Here is a 19,168-nt window from a genome sequence, read left to right on the forward strand (position 1 = left end):
TTAAAAATATATGGTTGTTGTAAGTGTCCATACAGCTGAGTGTGATACCCGAGACCAAAAGCCAAAAGAACAAAGTTGGAGGGCAAATATTGACAGGACTCTGCTCCTGTGCAATGGAAACTGGAGGGATTTATAATGTAATTGCAGTAAAGGCGGTCTGGCTTGCACCAATTCTCTATGTAATACAGAATAAGAAAATATAAGATATGATTCTGTCACAATTCTGTGATCTGCAATAATATTATGTAATTGATTGTGCAGACTACAGTCCCAAGGAAAACTCACACATACTTGGTATTGACAGACACCAGATATTCAAGTTCACTTTCCTTCCTTAATGTTCCTGGATTTAAGTTTGTCCAAGTTAAAAATGCAATAAAGTATTGAGCATTTTTTTTATTGAAATATCGCCACAATGTTTATTATATTTTCTAGCTGCAAAAAGATATTGATGCTGGGTTTGAAGTAAAGTATAGCCATGAGTGTGCCAAAAACATATAGGGGGTCATTACGACCCCGGCTGGTCAATGCTATAGTGGAGGTTTTACCGCCAACAGGCGGCAGAACCTACCGCCACTATTATGACATTGGCAGTTTGGCCAAAGCCAGACCACCAAGATAACACACCGACCTCCACGGCAATAACGACCGCCGGGCTGGAGACTTCTGTCTTCAGCCCGGCGACCGTCACTAGGCCGCTCATAGCATTTTGACCCCACCCACCGCCATGGTTTCCGTGGTTTCTGTACCGCCATCGAAACCATGGCGGTAGGCACTATCAGTGCCAGGGAATTCCTTCTCTGGCACTGATAGGGTCTCCACCGCCCCTCCCCCTCCCGAGAGTCCTCCCCCACCCTCCCCCTCCCAACTCCCCCACATATACACACATACAGTATTGACAGCTATTCATAATTGCAGAACAATAATGCATATTCATTTTATGTAAGCAAGTCTCTCTCTCTCTCTCTCTCTCTCTCTCTCTCTCTCTCTATCTCTCTCTCTCATGTCCTGTGCTTGTCATTCATCAGCCAAACTAGCTATTGCATTGCTGTGTTACATAAAATGTGTTTTCTTCATTAGTTACGTGTAACCTAATCAATGAAATACACTAGTATGCAGGTGTCTCTAGAAGTATGTTGTTTATCAAAATATTGATTGGTTTAGGTGTTTGCAGCATTGCAAGTCTAACCCCGCTAAGTCATACCATCCTTTGAAATACATGCGGTCTCTGTATCCTGAAACATTACTAAATGTCCTTGGTTTGGGAGAAGAGCTAATGACCTTTCTGGGCCTTCTTTGACAACAGACTCTTCAGCAGTCTGTTTACCTATGTCTATTTAGTCTTTCCTTGGATTTTCTTCATATGTTAGTCCTCTTGCAGAATTATCTGTTTTTTGGTTATGCTAATTCCTATTTGACTAATTACTTTTTGCTTTCTGTAATGATTATAGTCTTGAATAAATCCATAAAGTTTTAACCTGGAATCTTGTTGCAAGCTCGTTTATCAGCCTTGAATTAAGTCATACAAAGGCTCAATAAGTGTTATGATGTTCTCATACAATCCCGATCTTGTGCATCAACCCTCTTACTTCAAAATTAGAGAGTCGACAGAGTCATTAGCTGATGGATGCCCTCACCATCTGTTTGACTCAATGTGAGCTCCAGAGATTTAGAAATAGTTGATCCATACACTCAGAAGGACATTACTTAGTGTGGTTCTCTCAGTCATACATAAAGGCCATAGTGGGTGCCTCTGCACGCAGTCAAAAACTGTGGTTTATGGGGATTTACAAAGAAGACCTTTTACAAAATATCTGTTCTCCTTTTTTATGTATAATGTTATGTAACCGATTACAATCAATTCTAATGTACTATATTTTAAGATGACCACCATTTGTTTGTATAAACAATTTTATAGCCGTTTTTTCATTTCTACCTATACAACACATATCACACCTCAATGCCAAAAATGGTTGGAAGGTCTTCACTATTTGGTGCATAAGATTTTCTTATTGTCTGGCTCTCAGTTTCAGCTGTCCCACTTTTAGAGTTCTGCATAAATGAGCTTGGAAAGTGATGGAAAGGAATGTCATTGACCGGCTAATAGGTAGACAGACAATGGGTTACCAACCACGGTAAGTGTGCAGAATCTAAGATCTAGGCTACTCGGCAGAACAGTGCCCATCACAATGCTAACTGCGGCCTCCCTATAAGTGACCTGATATTTAGTCGTTTTAAGTTTCCTGTATCTCAGTTAGCAGCAGTTGCTTGAAGTGTCTGAATTGCGCTACAGTCTTTTTTGTTTTGTGTTTATTTATAGGGATTAAAAGTGTGCTGAAGTATATCAGGCAACATGGAAGCACTTTACACAGCAATAAAATAAATGAATACCACTTATGCAGACCAGGATAGTGCACCATATGAATGTGCTGCCCCAATGGAGGCTGCAAACTAGTGCTGGCTTTAGGAACAATGCATTCAGTGAAAGACAAAGTGGCTGCTTACAAGCCACTCCATGTTTCAAAGTGCAGGCAGTAGCTGCCTGTACATTAAAGAGGTGACAGAGATCCCTCTGCAGGCAGGTGCAATGAGTGACTGCAACTGCCTGCAGGGGGCTGTCTGGTGGTCTTCCTTTCTCCCATTCGGATTGCTGTTCTCGAGTTATACACTAACAATGCGCCACCTCTTAGTAGTTCACTGCCTAAGGGCCTGATTGCCTGAGCACTTGGACCCATAATAGGGTGCAGGCACTAAGGCAAAGCGATTTATTTGTTTACAGGAGGCCATGCCCACGTGCAAATGAAGAAATGCCTTCTCAACATAGCTCTGGCACTGCAAGTGTGCCAGAGCTATTAGTATTACAGAAGGTGCCGCATCTGCAGCCCTTTCTGTAATACAACAGTACCCCAAGAGCGCAAAAAATACACCAGCTACGGACCCCATAGTACTGCACATAATACAGCCCCTGATATTCATCCTCACTTGGGGCCATATGTATGAAAACTGGAGCTTGCGAATCGCAAATAGCGATTTTTAAGAAATCGCTATTTCCAAGTCGCAATTGGCCATGAAACAAAATTGCGATTCAGAAATAGCGATTTCTTAAAAATCGCTATTTGTGGTTTGCGAGGCCAATTTACCGAATCGCAATTTGCATTATCGCAAATTGAGATTTTTTTGCGATTCGGTAAAAAATCGCAAATTGCGAGAAAGTTCGAGAATGCACACCTGGAGGAGCCTGATGACATCACCAGCAGGAAATGATTCATCCCAGGCAGTTTCAGGTGCCACACCCAAACCAGCATCCTGAGAGAGAGCAGCCTAGCCACACAGAGCAGCACTCAGAAGGAGCAAGAACACCTGAGCCAGGATGGACACCCCAGGCCAAGCACAGGAGAAGGCTGAAAGGAAGCGCAAGCTGAAATTCAGTGAACAGGAGCTTGAGGTTCGAACTGAGGAGGTGGTGAGAATCCATGACCGCCTGTTTGGAAGAAGCTCACTCCAGGTGCCTGAGAGTGAAAAGAGAAGATTATGGCTGGACATACAGTCCAAAATCTGCGCCATTGGAGTGGCACAGCGCTCCATCGAAGAGATCAAAAAAAGGTGGTACGACCTGCGCTCCCGTGCAAAGGAGAGGGTGGCAAGAAGACTTGCGGAGGCCAGGGGTACTGGTGGCGGACCACCAACAGAGGCACCATCAACACCATTGGAGGACCTAGTGGAGTCCACACTCCTCCATGAAGCTGTGACTGGGGTCACAGACATCGACACCTCCGGCACACCGAGTACCAGCCAAGGTAGGAGCAATATTGTATATGTATATGCACAAAAGCCCCTTAGGAATTAGCATGTAATGTGAAACAGCATGTGAAGTATTCCAGTACACATCTTCGAAGCAGCACAACAATGCATTATGGGAGTGGCAGTCCACAAACTAGTACTGAAAGTAGCACAACAATGTAATTAAGTATAGTGACACCCAAAGTAACACAACACACACAACACCGTGTAGAGCAGTACCTGTAACTTTATTGCCATTGTCTGAAAGATAATGTAACATACAGAACTGACATGCTGCATATTGTTGTTGCAGGTGGGCCAGGCCCAGCAGCCACACCATCTACATGTGTAGGAGAGACAGACACCCATCAGCCCTCAGATTCCAACACCAGTAGGTCCCTCCACATGTCGACTGTCCGACGCAGGCCCAGGGCACTGCCACTGCCAGAGCTCAGCAACGCCTCTGATGAGGAGCAGGAATGTCCAAGCACACCATCAGCACCAGACAGGCGCAGCCAGATTCCGGAGGGCAGGGGTCAGCCAACCACAGCACCACGCAGGATTGCGAGGGAGTCCCTGGCACAACATCATGAGGCAAGTGAGGGTCCCTCCTTATTCGGGGGCCTTGAAGCTGCCATGTTGCAGCAGCAGCATCTGCAAAATAAGCGGATCCTTAGTTTAGACCGAAACCTGCGCAAACACAACCACAACATGATGGGCCTGCATCGCCAACTGGATGCACTCAATGGCAATATTGTACAGCTGCGTGAGGGACAGGTGCAGGCTTCACAGGACACCAGGGACCTTACAAGTGCTGTCCGTGACCTCTGCCAGGAGCTGCGCCATGAGAGGGTGAGCCTGCGCAGACAGGAGCACAGATTCCGGACAATGTTTGGCAGCTACTGCAGGTCCTCTAACAGGATCTCAAATTCTACTGCATTGACCATCTGTCGCGCAGTGGCTGCGCAAGTGGAGGCTGCACATAGCAGCAGGGACGTTGTCCAGGGACTTGTTCAGATCACAAATGTGATAGAACACATAATGGGACAAAGATCAGCCACTCCAAGTGAGGTAGCAATGGGGGACACTGAGGACAGTTCCAGCCTCAGCAGTGTTGCCGTACCAGCAGCAGACACCAGACGGCGCAGCACCAGGCACAGCACTGCCACTGAAGGTGACAATAGAGGTGCCAGTGACATAACTGGGCACCCAAGTGGTGTGCGTGGGAGAAAAAAATTACTCTTGCTGCCATTAGACTGGTGTTGCCACTATGAGGAAATAGTGCATTACTCTGGTCATTAGTTGTTTTGCGTTTGTCACATCACCTGTTTCATTTATAACTCACTCATACATTACCTGACGTAAGGTAATACATTTCTATCACTACAGGTATAGTTGTCAGTGGATTTGTGTCATTCATACTCACGTCTGAAATGGTTGTGTGTGATGTCGGCACGCCTCTGCCTTCCCTCTGCTGCACTGGTCCTGTCTGCTGGCTTTAGAGGTGGTATGGGATCATCATCCTCATCTGTTTCAGTGTCACTGATTTCTACAGGTATGCCCCTGGTTGTAGCTATATTGTGCAAGATTGCACGAGTAGCCACTATTCTACATGTTGTCTCTGGACTGTACTGTAGTGCCCCTCCACTTTTGTGGAGGCACCGGAAGCGACTCTTCAGCAGTCCAAATGTGCGCTCCACCACGTTGCGGGTTGCCCTGTGTGCTGCATTGTATCTCCGTTCAGCTGGTGTTGTAGGATTGAGGTAGGGCGTCATCATGTAGGTGTGCACTGAGTAGGCACTGTCTCCTGGAAGGAACAGAGGGTATAATGAGTAATTGAGCCATCCGACGTTACAACGGCATCAATGCGCCAGTGTACAGAGGGACAATACCTAGTAGATATCCTTCACCAAACTCCCCAGCTAGCAGTCTTGTGTGAATTCCGCTGTGGCGAAAGATGTACGAATCATGTGTGCTCCCTGGGTACCTGGCCACGAGATCAGTTATGATATAGGAGGCATTGCATATCACCTGAATATTCATGGAATGTTGGTATTTACGGTTTCAGTACACATACTCTGTGGCTGATGGTGGACATATTGCCACATTTGTGCCATCTATGGCACCTAGGACGTGGGGGAACTGTGCTATCTCGTAAAACTCTATTTTTGTCTGCTGTATTTCCTGTGGGGTGTGGGGGAATCTGATGTACTGTTGTAGTTTGCATGGCGTTGATGAAAGAAGTAAAAAATCTGGAGAGGGTACTTTGTGAGACCCCTCCAGCTGCTGCTATGACCCCTTGATAGCTCCCTGAGGCGAGTAGGTGTAGGGAGCATAATACCTGCACATGGGTGGGTATGCTATGACTCCTATGTGTTGCGCACTGCAATACGGGTTGTAGATCAGCTATCAGGTGAAGTATCATGGCTGAGTTCAACCTATACCGCTCATATATTTCCTCCTCTGTCAGGTCAAAAAGTGTAATGCGCACTCTGAAAATGCGCTCCTGTCTCCTCCTCCCTCTCCTCAAACCTGCCATGATCCTCATCCTCCTCGCCATGACGTAGAGTGCAGCCATTGTTGGGAAGAGTCTGAGGCATTCTGGGCCTCTTTATATAGGTTGCACCTGGTTACCACCTGGTTTCAGTTCATGGTATTTTGCATGTGCAAAATGCCATTCTGCGAAAAATTGCAATTTTCGATTTTTTCATGCATCTCTTTGCGATTTGGATTTTGCGAATCGCATTTTGCGCCTCGCAATTTCCTACTGGAAATACCGAATCGCAAAATGCGACTCGCAAAACCAGCTCGCAACGCAAAAAAATTGCGATTTCTTATTTTTGGTCTGCAAATGCCTTTCATGCATTGCAGACCACGTTTTTGCACTCGCAAACGCCCGATTTTTGCTATTCGCACCGTTTGCGAGTGCAAAAACTTTTCATACATCTGGCCCTTGGACACTCAAGATAGCAGATATTACCCTTAGAGGGGAAGTCCAATGTATCATATTAATTTTAGTCTTACAGTATTTGTGGAAAGTTTAACTTTCCCCTAAATGTTTCTTGTCTGGAGTGAGGACATAATTTATAAATAAATAAATACATTCAGAGACCTAAATCTTTTATTATGAGCCCTCCAATGTTGGTACCAAATGCTGTTGTTTCTGAATACTAGTGTTACCTGGTCTTGATTCCACCTCATGCCTGGTCTGCCACCACCATACTCTTTCTCTATCTCCTCTCTTTTCACATATCATTCTTTTCCTCTCTCTTTTTCAATTTTCTGCTGTTCTCTTCCTGGTGATGACAGATAAGTCATAGTTCTCCAAAAATGAGTCCATAAGCACCAGCTGCATCAAGCCACTGAAACTGAGCACTGGTAAGTTGGAGTACAGTTGGAATAGCTTTGTAGCTACGAGCGTTTGCTTAAAAAAATTACAGATATAGCAAATCAACCGCAATCAACTGCTAGCACTGTCACAACAGCGATTTATACAGCCAGGGCCTGCTTTAATGCTGGTGGCGCCCGGAGCAACAATCTTTTTTGGCACCCCCCATAACTTCCTCCTTGGATCCCCTCACTACAATCCGGCAAAAGTGTCCCTCATATCTCCAAAGCCTTGTTCTCATATACATTTCATTTGTTTTAAAGCTCTGATGAAGGCTGATTTTAATAATCCACTCAGGTAGCCACATAAAATACAAGCCTATTCTTTGCAGCATTCACATTAACCCTCTGTGCTATTTTATGACGTGTCAAAATTGTCACTGGACGAAACTCCGATCTCGCTCTCTAGTACATGGGTCTTCAGACTGGGGGGGCAGGCCCCCCTATGGGGACCTCAAGTGATGGGGAGTGCCACGGTCTGGCCCAGAGATGTAATATGCAGATAACAGTGCTTTGTTTTAACTAGAAAACAATTGATTGCATTATTAAAAAGATAACTAAACCTAACTTATTGTTTAAATAAGTCTAGACATATTTAAACATTGACAATTTAGTAGAATAATTGTCAAAAAAAAGTGTCAGGGGGCCCTGATGATTTTTTGATTCACCTGGGGGGACGTGGCATGAAAACTTTTGAAAACCACTGCTCTAGTAAGAACATTAATCACAGGAGTTAACTCGACATTTTTATTGCTGCCTGAAAGCTGGAAACACAAAGAACTCTGCAGCAAGTACTTCTCAAAGGTGAGTTAATGCTAAATATAGCACACCCGCTGAGGTCAGTGCCCCTCCGCCAGGTCACCGCCCCGTGCTCCAGCGCCTGTAGCACCGCCCAAAAGCCGGCCCTATATGCAACGACGGCCGAAAAAGATTTCAATACGTCTGAACAGAAAACGGAAAAAAATTGCAGAGCAAACATATATGTTGAAGAAAACAGTGTCCCAGTCGGGCGAAGTGTAATTGTCAGATCTACGATACGTTTGTGTTTCCAGCCCAGTAAACAAAGAGAACGCTGTGTAAACGAGGTAGGCGAAGGCTGAGAACTACTTGAATTTTGTAAACACAGGTGTGCTAAGATAGATAGATGAACACAGACAAGACATACGAAGAAAAAAATAGGTCTAGTGATTACCCTTTTGGTGAAAAACGGTTTAGCGCAGGAATTGTCTTTGGCATGCCTCTCCATCTGCATGTCAAGTTGGATTAGCAAAGGTGACTTCCACCTTTTATCATTTTTTTCTCTTGCTCTCAACTATGTCGTGAAATTAAAAAAAGATCAAATATATCTCCCATAAAAAAAAACTGTGTTGGTTTTCTATATCTCCCATTAAAATAACTGTTGGTTTTCTCTCTCTGCTACAAGCCATTTAAAGTCTGATCAAGTATGCTATGAGACTCACAGTGTACCCCACCTGAATAAACCTGACTACCTTGCTCCTAAACTCAAAGGGCCTGAGTCACAAAGAGCTGCAGTCTCCATACTGCAGTTTCTTAGTGCGGAGATCCCGCCTCAAGTGCAGAGACTCCGCCACATCTGTGGAGGATTTTCGTAAATCGATCCCAAAATGTCTGGTGGGGCTTCCACTGCCAGGGACTCCTCAGGGGCTAAACTGGAAATTAACGAGCCTCAAAACGATTGTACATGCCGTCCGCCATCTCTGTGTAGGAGGTAAGGCTTCGGAATGATTAGGTTCCTGTTATAAACATGCACTCACTGAAATAAAATTAAAAAAATTGTAACTATGTTATTTGTTTTATAGCATGCTGGGTGGCCCCTCAACGAGAGCAGAGAAGCATTGCCCCACCAAAATAACCATTTGCAATGCAATGGGTCTTGCAAATTGCTCAATTTAGAGCTATTTGCGTTGTAATCTCCAAATCGGACTTTTCTTGCCACATAAACTGATAATGAAAAGTAAAACAGTTTCACATATGTAATCCGACGGTCGACAGGAGACACAGAAAAGGAAACAGAAGTTTACTTGCAGTGAAAGGTATCGGCAAAAGTGAAATTATCCATGTAACTTGCAAAGGTAGAATTATCCATGGAACCAGCAAAAGTAGAATTATCCATGTAACAGGGTCGATTTCATGCAAAATGCTTGACTACCGCCCAGCGAGATCACTCTGCGCAGAAAATAAAAATAAAGGGTGCCAAAGCCATGCGGAAGACACGGAGCCTCGTATGTTTTCAGTTGTTTACCGGTGCTGTAGAGGAGGGCTAAACACCCAAAAAGGCATGACGTGTGTATGCCTTTCACTAATTAAATTAGCGGGCAAGCCCACAAACCAACCAAACTGATGGGCGTGGTTAAAAGCCCACAGAGATATTTCAACAGGTGGCAGAGTGCTTGCACGTGCTCAACCCTGAAAATGCCCCAAAAATGCCCCTGAATAATAAACTGGTAATACATTTTCTTTATTACCATTTTATTTTTCAGCAACCCGTCCTAAACGGTGTGTCAGGACGGGGAGGGGCCATTTCTGCTCTGCTGCTGAGTGACATCAGCAAGGAGCTTTGCCCTTTAGTAATAAAGTGTGCATGTCCTTTTGGCTGGCTGTCTTGCGACAGCCAGCCTGACATACTCACTTTAAACTTCTCTAACCTTGCTGTCTTAGTCCAGCTGGGTTAGAGAAAGCACAGGCCCCCAGAGCTCTGGTGAGCACTGAGAGGGACCGCTCCCACTAATCCTGACGCTGGTTTCATGCTGATTGGTAGCATGAAACCAGCGTCAGGATTTGATAGCACTGTTTCCTTGTCCTTGCACCACATTGGAGCCACTACGAGAGGAGGATGCCATGAGGGGAGGGAGACCTGTTGCCGTCAGGTAAATATCTTTTCTTTAAAAAAAAATATTATTATTGTATCCCCCGCCCGATCCCTGCCCTAAATACAAATCAGCCGCCACTGGTTTATAGACATAATAGTAAGCAAAAAACAAGTTCTAAGCACATATGGCTGTTCACTACATTCACATAATTAAATACTAATTTTCCATCTTGGAAATCATGCATATTGATGGGATGGGAATGCTCCTGCATGGTAAACAAATGTGTTCTTCTGCTCTGGTTGTCTGACTGTATGTGAAAATGGTATGCTGATTTTATTTTGGCCCTGACATTAAGCTAACCTTGCGTGTGAGCAGAGGCCTAGGCTTTTCCCTGGTAATGCAAGGATCTGGACTTGTCCTATGACCTGAAGAGGCATACCAAAAAGCCTTCATAGTATGCATGGACTACTCTCCATGCCATGGGTGTTTAAAATTAAGCACTGGTGGCAATGTTCTATGTTTTTGAATCTATTGTGTGAACTGACTTTTTTCCTTTGTCTGTGTGACTGTGGTCTACTGACACTACCCGTGTGAAGTTCTGCTGTGATGTGAAAATCTAAACCTGGCACTGACATCCTGTGTGCATGCCAAATGCATGTGTGTGCACAGTGAATGTGTGGCACACATATGATAATAAAGAACCTGTGTGTTGTGTGAATCTCAGCAGTGCGGACAGTGGGGTAAAATGTCAATGTTTCTGGTCAGTAATGTGGCAAGCGTTAAACAGGGCTTAATGGAAGCAAAGAAATGCTCCCCCATTACCTTGTTTGGTAGTGAATAATAGCTTCAATTGGGGTGCAGTGGCCCTTCTAGCTCTCTGTGCTCTGCTGTCACTGCATCTGCTGCAAAGATTGGTTAGTTGCACCGCTGCCATGGTGTAGCAGGCACAAGATGGAGGATGAGGTTAGTTTTCCGCAGAGAGTGGAAGTATATTAACTGCATTGGTGCTCATGGTTGCCAGCATCTTTGGGATACTTGGGCTTAGGCCTCAGCAATACTTTAGTTCAGAGGGTACATTTTAGTAGGTGCAACATGGTGGAATCTCATGGGGTCACGCCTGCAGCGCATGCACATATCGCACAAATACTACTGGTGTAGTACTTGAAAAGATGCCAAAGCTGACCTTTGGAACTAAGGTGCCAGTAGTGACATTTTCATATCTCTCTAGGCACGTTCAGGTGCGTGATCACAGAGACTCACACTGTTATGGGCAGACAGTCTTAATAGCTTTTACATAAACCCCATTAACAAGTTACCTGCACTAATTTCTGATACAGGTGGAAATCAATGCTTTGAATGCACAGTAGTGCAAGCCACTTGCTTGCGCTCCTAAAGGCATGTGTTTTTTGTGTTGTAATTATTTTATTATCAACAATGCAAAATGGTATAGAACAAAACAAGGGAGGACAGAGTCCCCGTATCAATTTGGTGATCATACAAACTTCATTTTATGGGTGACAGGATGGACTAAGCACTGTCAATCATAGCCCTGTGCACTCTAAAGGACAGTGATAACTAATGAACGGAAAAGATGGAAAGGGGTAGCAGTAGGGAAACGGAGGAGAAAGAAGGAGGGGATGGGCAAAAGGGGGGGAGGAGCTCTGGCTGAAGGGCAAGTCTTTAGGGTGAATCAGATGTTGGTGAGTATGGGGGTGATTCATTGTTGTAACCGGACAGTGGTACCGGAGGGATATATGGTAAAGATTTTGGCAGCTAAGCAGCTAAACAACAGAATGTTCGTTCATGGAGGGAGAAAAAATAATAGGGGAGGGTAGGTATGGGGGAGGGAAGGTGGGGTGGGAAGGGGTACAGGCTAGAAGCTAGGAGCTAGAAGTTAGAAGCTGGTGTCTAGGGGAACAGAGACAAAGGCAAGAGGGGGAGAAGAGAGTGGGCAGGGTGAAGGGGGAAGGTGGCGGGTATGAGGGGGGGACAGGAAGGGTGTGTGGTGGATGGGAAGGCGGTAAGCAGATGTGTAAAAGTACGTGTTAGCGGGGGTGGGGGGTGGAGGTGGGAGGAGTGCCGTTATGGGGTGACTAGCAAAAGGACGGGGAGGACAGGTAGCAGAGGGGGTTAGCAATTGGCCAGAGGCGATGGATTGTCTGTAAGAAAAGGAGCCCACACCTGATGAAACAGGGCAGCCTGATCTTGATGGTTATAGATGATCCTCTCATGTGCGGCTATACGAGTCATTGTCGCTATCCCTCATCTGGGGTGGGAGGGTCCACCAATCTCCTGTGACGGAGGATACAAATTTTCGCAGTGGCTAGCGCCGTGTGCAGCAGTCTCTGGAGTGGCCATGATAAAGCTGGGAGGATATCCATTTTGTGCAGTATGACAAGAGAGGAAGGCAACAGTGTTGGGAGCGGCATTGAGGTAGACAGAGTGAGTCCTACAGCTTCCCACAGGGGCTGGATCGATGGGCATCCTATGAGAATGTGGAGTAAATCGCAGTTTGTCTCTGGACAGCGCCAGCATGTCGCATGCGGGAGGAGCCCTGCCCTATGTAACCTCACCAGAGTCCAGTACCAGTCGTGGATGATCTTGTAGAGGCAGAATTTTAAGCAAGTTTCACGGGTGCCCCTGTCGAGTGCTTCCAGTGGGTCTATCCAGTCTTCTGCATCAAAGGTCCGCCGCAGACAGGTTTGCCATTGCAGGCGTAGGTTTTCCAGGAGGGACTGCAAGTACTTATGACGCATGATGACCGCAAAAAGGCCTGCCATAACATCTTTGTGCTTCCCCCACGTCTGAAGATAGATCACCACGGGCGAAGGTTGAAGTCCCCAGCAGACGATGTCCATATTGTGCTGCAGGCAGAGCTTGAGTTGCAAGTAGTGCCATTCCGGCCGTGGGTGGAGATTGAAGTCCTCCTGCAATGTGCGAAGTATTTGATCACTCCATCCTGTAAGATCTGGGCCAGATGGACGATGCCAGCATCTCACCAATGCGACCAATTAAAAACCTTTCCTCCTATATACAATCTATCGTTGTTCCACAGGGGGGGCCTTGGAGTGTAGGAAAGGTTGAACTCCAAGTAGGTGGTGAGCCCTCCTCCATGCCGCACGTGTCACCTTTAAGATTGGATTCATGGCTTTGGGGGTAAGGAGATAGCGCAGTAAAGTCCACCGAGGCCTCCACCGTGTGACAGCATCGGTCTCTCCGCTATTACCCACTATTGCAACTCCGTTGGTCCAGACAGTAGATTGGGCACTTGTGACAGATTCAAAGCCAGGCCATAATGTTATACCGAGGGGAGTCCCGTTCCCCAGTGGGAGCAGCACGCCATTAGTTTAGCTGGGGCAAGGTGTGGACGCATAGAGCCCCACACAAAGGTTCTAATTGCTGCATCTATGGATTGTAACGTGGAAAGAGGCACTTGGAGGGTAGGAGGCCTAAAATGTAGGTGAAACGTGGCACCGTGACCATCCTCACCGCCTGTACCCTGCCCCACATGGAAAGGCCCAGGTGGGTCCACTTATCAAAGTCCCGCCTCATTCGCGTAATGCGAGGGGTAAGGTTGTCCGTCACCATATGGTCCAGGCCTCGGTTGACCAGTATTCCCAGGTATTTAAGGTGTTTTGGAGTCCATCGAAATGGAAAACTGTGGATATCAGCCTTTGTTGTCACATGCGAGAGGGGGAGGGCCTCACTTTTCTCCCAGTTTACTCGATAGCTGGATATAGGTGCAAAGCCATCAATGATCCCTATCAGAGCAGGCAGCAACACTCGAGGTCGCTCATGGTCAGGAGTACGTCGTCAGCATAGATATAGATTTTGGAGGTCCCGTCCGGTAGGGTTAGACTTCGTATGGAGTCACAGACAGCGGCTGCAAGGGGCTCCATAGCCAGCAAGAACAAAAGGAGCGATAGGGGGCATCCCTGTTGGGTCCCCCTGCGAATGGGGAAAGGGTCCGCGAGGAAACCCCCACAATTAACTCGCACTGTGGGGTGATCGTATAGTAGGCGGACCTTGGAAATGACCTGGTCTCCCAGGCCGAATTTCACCAGGGTCGCGAACAAATATGCCCATTCTATGTGGTCAAACGCTTTCTCAGCATCCAGGGATAGGGCCAGAGCAGCTTCTGGTGTGTTCCTAGACTCCCATAGGGTGTGGCAGAGGGTACGCAGGTGATATCTGGAGGTGCGACCCGGCATAAAACCCACTTGAGTAGGATGGATAAGGGAGTGTATGACTTTACGCAGTCGTTTTGCTAAGACACTGGCCAAAATCTTGATGTCCCCATTCAGGAGGGAGATGGGTCAATAACTACTGCAGAGTAGGGGTCATGACCTGGTTTCGGTATGACTGCTTTCGTGGCGGTGTTAGAGATCATGCCTAGGGAGCCTGTCCTCATCCATTGCTCCATGGAGGACATCGACCATCTCCTCTCCTGCCCACTTATAAAATTCCGCTGGAAATCCATCCTCACCGGGCCATTTGTGGTAGGGGGGGTCAAAGATGACCTGCACTATTTCCAGCAGGCTGATATCCCCTTCCAGAAAGGTGTGACCCTCTTCATAGAGAGAGGGTAGTGTTATGCTGGATAGGAAGGATTCAATTTGTTCGGGCGTGGATGTCGATTCGGGGGTGTACAGTTGTTGGTAGTAGGATGCAAATTCGTTGACTATGACCTGAGGACGTGTGAGTGTCGTTCCTGTGCGGGCGGAAAGGGTCGGTATGGCTAGGCCTGCGGTTCTCTGGCGGAGTTGCGCTGCCAGGGTTCTGCCTGCTTTCTCCTTCTGCTCGTAATGTCTGCCCTGTATGCGTTGCAACGCCTACTCAGTTTGTGAGGTATATAGTTTGTTTAAGGCCATGCAAGCGCGTTCCAATCATCTACCCATGGGGAGGGACAGGCAGTCCGTGTATTGCGGCGTCAGTTGCCATATATCAGCTTCCAGAGTCACTTGTTTTGCTCTCCTTTCTTTGTTCGACAGCGCAGAGTCTCTCATCATCTGTCCATGTATGGTTGCTTTGGCGGCTGTCCACAGGATCCTCTTAGAGTCGGTGGAGCCAAAGTTATTCTGGACATATGTGGACCCATGGGCTCGCAATTGCGCCTTACCTTGTGGGGAGCGATAGCGGTGAACCGCAAGTCTCCAGGACTTGCGGCCTGGGGACATAAGGCCCATTTGGACAGCTAGTTGTATTGGGAAGTGGTCCGAGAGCCCGCTTTCCAATATCCGAGCGTCTGAGACGTGCAACACTAAGCTGTGGGAGATGAGAAAATAGTTTAGTCAGGATTGTGTACCATGCACCGGTGATAGAAAGTTATATTCTCTGTCGGTTGGGTGTGTTAATCTCCAGTGATCTACCAAACCATTATTCTGCATTATGTCAGACTGGAGGGCTCTGTCTCCATTATTGGCAGCATCTAGGGGGCCAGTCCTGTCAAGTACTGCGTCCCTAGCCAGGTTCCAGTCTCCCCCTATGGCATATCGGGTAGCTCCTATTTCCGACAAGAGACGGCTGATTTGTAGAAAGAACAGGTGCTTTGAGCCCATAGGGGCATAGACGAACCCTCGCATATTGAGGAGTCACCGAGCCTTAGCTTGGCAAACACGTAGCGGCCCCTCTGGATCCACTCACGTTTTAGTGATGGTGAGAGGTATGCTCTTCCACAAAAGTATCGCAACGCCACTTTCCCTTGGGACCACGCCGGCCAGTTCTCGAGGGAGTGGGGCTGCAGCTGAATAGCACTGTTCCTACCCAATACTGGTGCAGCTTAGTGGATTCCGCTTTGTCAAGGTGTGTCTCTTGTAGCAGAGCTATGTCCACCCGTTTCGAGTGAAGGCATGAGAGTATCTTCTTGCACTTTATGAAGGTGGTCAGGCCTTTGACATTCCAGGATAGAATCCGCAATGGGGTAGGTGGGGTCGACGGGGGGTCCAGCCATGGCAGGGTTGGGTAATGGAGGTGGAGATGGACAGTGGTGGGGGACGGAGGATGTATGCAAGGAAGGGTTGGGGTCAATATGAGAGCAATCAAAAGAGATTGGGTACAGGGAGTGTGGAACATGGGGGGAGGGAGTTGTAGGGGGACGACAGTAGGGTGCTAGCAACTGGTATAAAGATTGGACCTGGGTAGGAGGTGAGACAGAAGGGGGATACACGGGCAGAGGGAGGAGGTGAGGCAGACGAGGGGAGAACAGGAGGTGGGTGGAAACAAAGAGAGATACCAGGGGAGAGCTAAGTAGGAAAGTAGGTGGGGTGGGTGAGGAGGAGAAGAAGGGGAAAGGAGCGGGGGGAAGAACAGAGGTGCTAGAGACGAATTTAGAAAACAGGAAGGTAGCAATACAAATCCCAAACCGGAGTGTCAAGGAAAAGAAATAAAAAAGGGAGGGGGGCTGTGCACGATAGCCCCGCTCATCGTTAACTGTAGTCTGCTGGTCTAAACGTAAGGCCACAGAGCCCCTAGCCCCGGTTAGTGGGCCTCCTTCCCAGGGGGGACGGGGACTGTAGGAAAGTACCATCTTGCCTGGCATGTTACCCCCATTTTTCACTGTATATATGTTGTTTTAGTTGTATGTGTCACTGGGACCCTGTTCACCAGGGCCCCAGTGCTCATAAGTGTGCCTGAATGTGTTACCTGTGTAGTGACTAACTGTCTCACTGAGGCTCTGCTAATCAGAACCTCAGTGGTTATGCTCTCTCATTTCTTTCCAAATTGTCACTAACAGGCTAGTGACTAATTTTACCAATTTACATTGGCTTACTGGAACACCCTTATAATTCCCTAGTATATGGTACTGAGGTACCCAGGGTATTGGGGTTCCAGGAGATCCCTATGGGCTGCAGCATTTCTTTTGCCACCCATAGGGAGCTCTGACAATTCTTACACGTTCACGTTATTTCACAGCCATTTTACACTGCACTTAAGTAACTTAGAAGTCACCTATATGTCTAACCTTTACCTGGTAAAGGTTAGGTGCAAAGTTACTTAGTGTGAGGGCACCCTGGCACTAGCCAAGGTGCCCCCACATTGTTCAGGGCCAATTCCCCGGACTTTGTGAGTGCGGGGACACCATTACACGCGTGCACTACATATAGGTCACTACCTATATGTAGCTTCACCATGGTAACTCCGAATATGGCCATGTAACATGTCTATGATCATGGAATTGCCCCCTCTATGCCATCCTGGCATTGTTGGTACAATTCCATGATCCCAGTGGTCTGTAGCACAGACCCTGGTACTGCCAAACTGCCCTTCCTGGGGTTTCACTGCAGCTGCTGCTGCTGCCAAACCCTCAAACAGGCATCTGCCCTCCTGGGGTCCAGCCAGGCCTGGCCCAGGATGGCAGAACAAAGAACTTCCTCTGAGAGAGGGTGTTACACCCTCTCCCTTTGGAAAATGGTGTGAAGGCAGGGGAGGAGTAGCCTCCCCCAGCCTCTGGAAATGCTTTCTTGGGCACAGATGTGCCCAATTCTGCATAAGCCAGTCTACACCGGTTCAGGGGACCCCTTAGCCCTGCTCTGGCGCGAAACTGGACAAAGGAAAGGGGAGTGACCACTCCCCTGACCTGCACCTCCCCTGGGAGGTGTCCAGAGCTCCTCCAGTGTGCTCCAGACCTCTGCCATCTTGGAAACAGAGGTGCTGCTGGCACAGTGGACTGCTCTGAGTGGCCAGTGCCACCAGATGACGTCAGAGACTCCTTCTGATAGGCTCCTTCAGGTGTTAGTAGCCTATCCTCTCTCCTAGGTAGCCAAACCCTCTTTTCTGGCTATTTAGGGTCTCTGTCTCTGGGGAAACTTTAGATAACGAATGCAAGAGCTCATCCGAGTTCCTCTGCATCTCTCTCTTCACCTTCTGCCAAGGAATCGACTGCTGACCGCGCTGGAAGCCTGCAAAACTGCAACATAGTAGCAAAGACGACTACTGCAACTCTGTAATGTTGATCCTGCTGCCTTCTCGACTGTTTTCCTGGTGGTGCATGCTGTGGGGGTAGTCTGCCTCCTCTCTGCACTAGAAGCTCCGAAGAAATCTCCCGTGGGTCGACGGAATCTTCCCCCTGCAACCGCAGGCACCAAAAAGCTGCATTACCGGTCCCTTGGGTCTCCTCTCAGCACGACGAGCGAGGTCCCTCGAAACCAGCAACTCTGTCCAAGTGACCCCCACAATCCAGTGACTCTTCAGTCCAAGTTTGGTGGAGGTAAGTCCTTGTCTCACCTCGCTAGACTGCATTGCTGGGAACCGCGACTTTTGCAGCTACTCCGGCCTCCGTGCACTTCCGGTGGAAATCCTTTGTGCACAGTCCAGCCTGGGTCCACGGCACTCTAACCTGCATTGCACGACTTTCTAAGTTGGTCTCTGGCGACGTGGGACTCCTTTGTGTAACTTCGGGTGAGCACCGTTTCACGCATCCTCGTAGTGCCTGTTTCTGGCACTTGTCCGGGTGCTACCTGCTGCTAAGAGGGCTCCTTGTCTTGCTCGACGTCTCCTCTACCTCCTGGTCCAATTTGCGACCTCCTGGTCCCTCCTGGGCCACAGCAGCATCCAAAAACGCTAACCGCACAATTTGCAGCTAGCAAGGCTTGTTGGCGTTCTTTTGGCGGGAAAACACTTTTGCACAACTTTCCAAGGCAAGAGGGATCCGTCCACCAAAGGGGAAGTCTCTAGCCCTTTTTGTTCCTGCAGAAACCTCAGCTTCTTCTGTCCAGTAGAAGCTTCTTTGCACCCGCAGCTGGCATTTCCTGGGCATCTGCCCATCTCCGACTTGCTTGTGACTTTTGGACTTGGTCCCCTTGTTCCACAGGTACCCAAGATTGGAAATCCATCGTTGTTGCATTGTTGGTTTGTGTCTTTCCTGCATTATTCCTCTAACACGACTTCTTTGTCCTTAGGGGAACTTTAGTGCACTTTGCACTCACTTTTCAGGGTCTTGGGAAGGGCTAGTTTTCTAACTCTCACTATTTTCTAATAGTCCCAGCGACCCTCTACAAGGTCACATAGGTTTGGGGTCCATTCGTGGTTCGCATTCCACTTTTGGAGTATATGGTTTGTGTTGCCCCTATCCCTATGTGTCCCCATTGCATCCTATTGTAACTATACATTGTTTGCACTGTTTTCTAAGACTATACTGCATATTTTTGGTATTGTGTATATATATCTTGTGT

This window comes from Pleurodeles waltl, chromosome 3_1 (assembly GCF_031143425.1).
Source record: "Pleurodeles waltl isolate 20211129_DDA chromosome 3_1, aPleWal1.hap1.20221129, whole genome shotgun sequence".
In the NCBI taxonomy this organism is placed as follows: Eukaryota; Metazoa; Chordata; class Amphibia; order Caudata; family Salamandridae; genus Pleurodeles; species Pleurodeles waltl.